This window comes from Salvia hispanica, chromosome 6 (genome assembly GCF_029641045.1).
Source record: "Salvia hispanica isolate PSC_SH4W2 chromosome 6, Shi_PSC_v1, whole genome shotgun sequence".
NCBI classification, from domain to species: Eukaryota; Viridiplantae; Streptophyta; class Magnoliopsida; order Lamiales; family Lamiaceae; genus Salvia; species Salvia hispanica.
In genome coordinates this window covers 42,786,996-42,794,669 of record NC_142697.1, presented here as the reverse complement: position 1 = coordinate 42,794,669, position 7,674 = coordinate 42,786,996, and positions in this window count along the sequence as shown.

Genomic DNA, 7,674 nt, shown 5'->3' with positions numbered 1-7,674 from the left:
AGTTCACTATAGATCTAGAACCAGGATCTGCTCCAGTATCAAAGGCACCATACCGAATGGCCCCAAAGGAACTAGATGAACTGAAGGTACAGCTGCAAGAACTCCTGGACCTGGGGTTCATCAGACCTAGCGTCTCGCCATGGGGAGCACCTGTACTGTTCGTCAAGAAGAAAGACGGGACCATGAGGATGTGTGTGGACTACCGAGAGCTTAACAAGCTGATTCTCAAGAACAAATATCCCTTACCCAGGATCGACGATTTGTTTGACCAGCTCAAAGGAGCTAGCGTATTTTCTAAGATGGATCTGAAGTCGGGATACCACCAGCTGAAGATTAAACCAGCGGTGTGCCCAAGACGACCTTTCGAACCAGATATGGTCACTATGAGTTTACAGTGGTGCCGTTTGGACTAACGAATGCACCGGCAGTGTTCATGGACCTGATGAACCGCGTTTTTCATCCTTACCTCGACAAGTTTATCCTAGTCTTTATCGACGATGTGCTGATATACTCTAAGAATAGGAAGGAACATGAGGAACATTTAAGGACTGCTCTAGAGACGCTTCGGGCGGAGAAGTTGTATGCCAAATTCAGTAAGTGCGAATTCTGGCTCAATGAGGTGAATTTTCTTGGACATATTGTGACAGCGGAAGGGATCCGAGTGGACCCTGCAAAAGTAGAGGCGGTACGAAATTGGAAGGTACCAACTACGCCCAACGAGATCCGAAGTTTCTTAGGACTGGCTGGCTACTATAGAACATTCATAGAAGGATTCTCGAAGATTGCACGGCCGATAACTCAGCAACTCAAGAAGGGAACCAAGGTCTCATGGTCTCCTGAGTGCGAGGCGAGTTTTCAGCTGTTAAAGGAGAAGTTGACCAGCGCACCCGTACTAGCAGTCCCAAAGCCAGGGACGGACTACGTTGTGTATACGGATGTGTGTTGATGCAGAATGGGAAGGTGATCGCTTATGCGTCACGGAAACTCAGGCCACACGAGCTCAACTACCCAACACACGACCTAGAACTGGCGGCAGTGGTCCACGCCTTGAAAATTTGGAGACACCACCTATATGGAGTTAGGTGTGAAATTTTCACGGACCACAAGAGTCTCAAGTACTTCTTCGAGCAAAAGGATTTGAATATGCGACAGAGGAGATGGCTCGAATTAGTAAAAGACTATGACTGCGGCATAAATTACCACCCAGGCAAGGCCAACGTTGTGGCAGACGCGTTGAGCCGGAAGACCCAGCACCAAGTGGCTGTCCTGTTCACTCAGGAAGAGGCATTGCTGCGAGAATTCGATAGAATGAGTTTAGAAATGGTGCGAGCACCCGAAACTGTAGAAGGCATAGTTTCTATTCTAGTAGTTATTCCCGATTTGAGAGGCAGAATCATCGAGGCCCAGAGACGGGATGAAACTCTAGAGAAGTTTCGCTTAAAAGTGAGAACGGGCGAACAAAAGAACTACCAGGAGGAGGCAGATAACGCTCTCACTTTCGAAGGGAGATTGTGTGTTCCGAACCAGGAAGAGCTCAGGAACGAGATAATGAGCGAGGCGCACGATACTCCATACACTGCCCACCCAGGGAGTACAAAGATGTATCAGGACTTAAAGAAGAAGTTCTGGTGGGACGGTATGAAGAGAGATATAGCATCTTTCGTTGAGAAATGTCTTGCCTGTCAACAAGTGAAGGCACTACACCAGCGACCTTATGGAAGGTTGCAGCCGTTGGAAATTCCCGAGTGGAAGTGGGAACACATAGCTATGGATTTCATTACGGGATTGCCGAAATCTCAAAAAGGAAATACTGCAATCTGGGTGATAGTGAATCGTCTCACTAAGAGCGCCCATTTTGTGCCAATACCTATCACATACGGGCCGGAGAAGCTAGCCCAGTTGTACGTGAGGGAGATCATTCGCCTGCATGGCATACCAGCGACGATTACGTCGGACAGAGATGCTAAATTCACGTCCAGATTTTGGAAGAGCCTACAGAAAGAGCTAGGGACGCAGCTGAATTTTAGCACTGTTTTTCATCCACAGACCGACGGATAGTCGGAGAGAACGATTCAAACGCTAGAGGACATGCTAAGGGCAGTAGTGCTCGATAGAGGGAGCAATTGGGAACAAGTACTGCCGCTAATAGAGTTTGCCTATAACAATAGCTACCAAGCAACGATTGATATGGCTCAGTACGAAGCTCTGTACGGAAGAAAGTGTAGATCACCCCTCTATTGGGACGAGGTTGGTGAGAGGAAAATTCTGGGCCCAGATGCGGTCGAAGAGATGATAGAAGTTGTCAGAAAAATCCGAGAGAGGATCAAGGAGGCTCAGGACAGACAGAAGTCCTATGCAGATCTTCGACGAACGGATTTGCAGTTTACTGTAGGAGATAAGGTTTTCTTGAAAGTATCACCCTCGAAAGGGATCACCAGATTTGGAGTCAAGGGAAAACTCCGACCCCGCTATATAGGACCGTATGAGATTTTGGAAGCGGTCGGACCAGTAGCTTATCGATTGGCGCTACCGCCAAGCTTTGAAAACGTTCACAACGTGTTCCATGTATCTCAGCTTAGAAAGTATGTTTTTGATCCCAAGCATGTGATTCACCAAGAAGAGATGATAATTAATCCGGATCTGAGCTATGAAGAAAAGCCAAAGGCAATTTTGGATAGAAAAGTGCAACAATTGAGGAATAAGGCGATCACTTCAGTGAAAGTACTGTGGGAGCACCACGGGCAAGAAGAATCCACGTGGGAGTTGGAGGATAAGATGAAGGAACGTTACCCCGAACTTTTCAAGTAGAGCTGCACAAATTTCGGGACGAAATTTCTTATAAGGAGGGTGAAATGTGACACCCCGAAATTTCGTTCCCTTCTTTCGAGATAAATCAGGATTTATTAGCTTAATTAATTTCGTTTAGAAGATGTGTGATCGTACTTTCCTCGTTGTATTCGACTTTGGAGTAATTTAAGTATCTTCGGTGGAGGAAATAAAATGCAAGGAGAAATTTAAGTTTCAAGAATAAAAGTGGAGAAAATACTTTTATTAGAGAAATGTGGTTTCACCTTGAGGAAATAAAATACATGGATGATAGAAATAGTACATGCCTACAAGTGTGATAAAATCAACATACACCTATTCTACGCTATCTATCCTACTTCTTTAATTCTCAAGTTTGGAAGCGAACTAAATTGGGAGAAGAACCAAACGAGCTCAAGAGGAGCATCTTCTTTCTTTCCCTTTCTTTCTTAATCTCGATTTTGCTTTCCTCCACAAGCTCCAAGAATGCCTCCATGTACCTACAAAGTTTACACCAAATTGGGGTTAGAAAGTGACACACAAGTAAAGAGAGAGGGAAGCACAAGCTAAATAAAGAGATGGAGCATTTAGTGAGTAATGTAGCTAAGTAAGCTACAAAGTATAGCATGAGGTAAGAAAATCTTGGTCACCATATCTTCTAACATCAAAAGGTAGTCGAGACAAAGGGGCATTGGAGAGCGAGCTCCTACACAAGCCCAAAAATAGAAGATGAGACAAACTCTCATCTCCCCGTCGATCGAGGCCGAGAAATCAGCCAAGAAGATCAGCCACAAACACCAAAACGGCAAGAATCTCACAATCATTAAGCTCGAAAGTGAGAGAGCTAACAAGCCCAAAATAGGAGCCTTTGGCTCCAAGTCTCAAACCTAGCTTTCAATAGCTTAGCACCATATAAGCAGCCTCTCCTCACCTCCTCCACCACCACATTTCATCACCACAAATTCCACACAACACCAAGCGCGAAGAGCAGCGAGGGAGGAGGGAGAGCGCAGCGAGTGGTGACGGCAAGGACAGCCACCACTGATACAAGTTCAACAAGTGAGGTAAACAACCTCAACACCCATCTCCATCGCATCATGTAGATCAACCAAAATAGATAGCCAATAACTTAGATTCATAGAAGCTCAATAGAATAGTCATAACAGTAGCAAGCATAAAGAACCAAACACCAACAGAGGGTACCAATGCTTAGTCAAGTATGAGATACTCCTAAATCAGTAAACCACAAGTATGACAATCATAGAAACAAGACTAAGTGTAGCAAAAACAATAGCAAGCTCCTTCCAGTGATTAAGTGCAGCCAAGTTTCGAATCAATAAGCACTAGAGAGCCCCAAAGCTTTCCATTTTATTGTTAGAAATTGAGTAGAATGGGAAGGGGAGGAAGCTTAGCTTAGGCGGAGGGGCTGCCGGGCGACGAGCGAGCGTCGACGGACTCCGAAAATTTCGGCGGAGCTGCTGCAGGCCGCGGCTGAGAGAGAGAGAGAAGGAGGCGATGCCTCCTCTCTACTGCTGGGTTCGCCGAGGATGCCGGCGCTGGACGGAGAGCGCTCGTCGGAGAACGCTGAGGCGAGTTTGCCCGGCGACGCAGGTGAGGCGCGATTCCGCCGAGGAAGAGAAAGGACGGAGAGAGAGAGGACGATGGAGCAGAGGCGGTGCGTGCTATGCGCTGCCGGCGCCGCAGAGGAGGCGCCGACCGGAGCAGCGGCGAGCACGAGAAGGAGACGCCGCCGGGTTCTTCGATGTGATTCCCAATTTAGGGATTTTGAAATTCGACGAATCTGGGAGAAATTGGAGAAGAGATGTGGAAATCGCGAGAGGTGACGGGAATGGCGACACAGAGGACGGCGAAGATCGCCGGTCGCCGAGATGAAGGGAAAGCCGCCGCCGCCCCCTTGTTCACAGAGGGTTTCTAATTTTGAGATAATTGAGTCTGAAGGGAGAAGATGTATAAGGGGAAGAAGGAGAGGGCTCCGGCGACGCCGGAGATGGCGATTCGCCGGAGATGGAAGAGTGGCTGTCGCCGCTGCTTCTTCTTCTTTAGAGAGAGTTCATTTGGGAATAATTTTGAAATGTGAGAAGAGAGAAGTGACGATGGAAGATGAGAAGGAAATTATTTGGTAGTTGGGCCTTAGTAATTGTTTAAGATGTTGGGCCAATTTATTTTAAATGGTTGTTGGGCCTTAGTAGTTAATTAAGAATTGGGCCAAGGAATTTCTGTTGATTTGGGCCAGTGGATTTAATGTTTGGATCGTGAATTAAATTATGAGAAGTTGGAATTTAATTTAAGAAATGAGTTGGAGCTCAATTAATTAATTCCCGAAAACAAATACATTTTCCAGTTTGCGTCATAAAGTATATTTTAGACATACACAAAACTAGTACCAAAATTAATATTATAATATCTTCACTCATTCTCATCACTCTTTATACTATTATCATTAATCAATATTAATACTATTATTTTAATATTATAAGTTAAAATAATTTAATTTTTAGTATCATTCAAACATACTTAATTAAAATTATAGCTATAATTATATTTCATTATTATTATAATAATATTATTATTGATATAATACTAAAACCTAGTATTAATTAATAAATTATTATATTATAATTATTTAAATTATGAATCATATAATATGATAATAATTTTATTATTATTATTATTATTATTATTATTATTATTATATATTAAATTAATAACTAATCAATATAGTCTTAATAAAAATTTAAATTGTGAACTGAATTCATAATGATATAAACAATTGAATATTTTAGTTAGGTGTTTCAACCCTAAAATGAGTATCATAAAATAATTTAATTTAAAATATTCAATTAATTTAATTAGTTTAAATAATTAATTTATTAGTTGTTTGTTCTTGATTTATATTATGAATGAAATTAAATGTATATAAAACACTAAAAAGAAAGAAGAATAAGAAGAGAAAAGAAAAAAGACGAAATATAAACTAAGGAGAAAAAAGAAGAAGAAAGGAAGATAAAATACTAAAAAGAAAAAAGAAAATGAAGTAAAAAGAAAGAAGAAGAAACTAAAGAAGAAAAAAGAAATAAGAAATGAAGAAAAAAAATCACATACTCCCTCCGTCCACGAATAAGAGTTCCGTTTTTCCATTTTGGTCCTCCACGAATAAGAGTCCCGGTTCATAATTACCATAAATGGTAAAGAGACCCCACATTTCACCAACTCATTTCACTCACATATCATTTAAAACTAACTAGTGTCAACACCCGTGCTATGCACTGGATATAAGATTTTTAAAATATGTGTAAATAAAGATAAAATTGTGCGACTTCCGATGAAAAAAAGATTAGAAGTAAAAATAAATATATAAAACATATAAGAATATAAACAATATGCAAAAAAAGGCAAAAAAAAAATTTAAACAGGCTAAATAGAAAAAGACAAAAAAACTCAACAAAATATTATATACAAAACAGTAATAGTTCATAAATTTTGGAAAACCTCTTTGTAAACAACATTAATAGTCGAATCACCCCTACTATCATCATCCTCGTCTTTACAGACCAAAATTTTCAGACCTGCGCGACTCGTGACTCAAGATATAGCAATGTCCCAATATTCTACAAAACAAAAAATATTCTTTTAATAAAATAGAAATATATTAAAAATTAGAACTAAAGAGAATTTCCAGAAATAATTTTCAAAAATAAACCATCAACGATAAATATTAATTTTTTTTCAGAGTCCACACTAGCAATACCTCTGTCATGATTTACAACAGACGAACAAATGATACTTTCCTATCCCGTGAGCAAAGAAGCTTATTTAACATTGTTTACTTGTGCAGAAAGAAAGCAACAAAAAGAGAGACATTTAGAAATGACAGCATAATCTTCATTTCTGCAGCATAAGTGAAACAAAAGGTTCCAAAACTGTGAAGGCAAGAAGAGTAAAAGATGTATCAGCAAAATGGTAGAGCACTAACATCACTAACATTTCAATGCATTATTGCAGTATGCATTGAAGGCAACCTATAACAACAAATGCATTTACATGTGCAGGTAACATGATACAAAAGTAGAGATATGAGTGAAAAGCCACAGGATTCCATCTGAATATTTCAAAAAATGGTAAGACACTTTGATATCTAACATACTTGCTACTGATTTGAAAAGAAGTAAAGAAAGAAGAACAACCAAAACTCGAGTTTATGAATTGCTTCTCAGGTTGATGTAATTTTTTGAGAGAGATTAGCTAACTGATTTGTAAGTTGAGTGACTAAGAATATTTATAGAGGTTGGAGACCAGTATGCACTGCACACATGTACACCATACCATATTCCCAAAAAAACAGAATCATTAGGAGAACCTTTCAGATATCTTTACTAATATAATAGATAAATTATTACAGATTATTCTGTTAGTGTAGAAATAACTGTTTCTAATGTTTAATTAGTGTGAAAAATGCATTTACAATTTTAATTAATGCATTACACGCATTAATGATCAGGTATATAAATAAGTGGTGCATTTGTCTTGGAAAACGATTAAAACAGTAAAAGCAATTAAGTGGTCCATTTGCCTTGCCTAATAAATGGCCTTTCTGATTGGTATTTCCTCTATTTAAACTAACCCTATTTTACATGAGTGCAAAGGGAATTTGATTAAAAACCTAAAAAAACAGCCGCCTGGCACTCTCTCCAAAGGAAAAAGATCCTGCTACCTACTAAGATGCTGCAAAAGGTCTGAATGTAGATGCTTCCACAACAACCTCTCCAATTCTATATACAGAAGAATGGCAAATGCATACGAAAAGGTATTTCATTTTAAAAATAATCTTAGTTTAGATAAATTCCTATA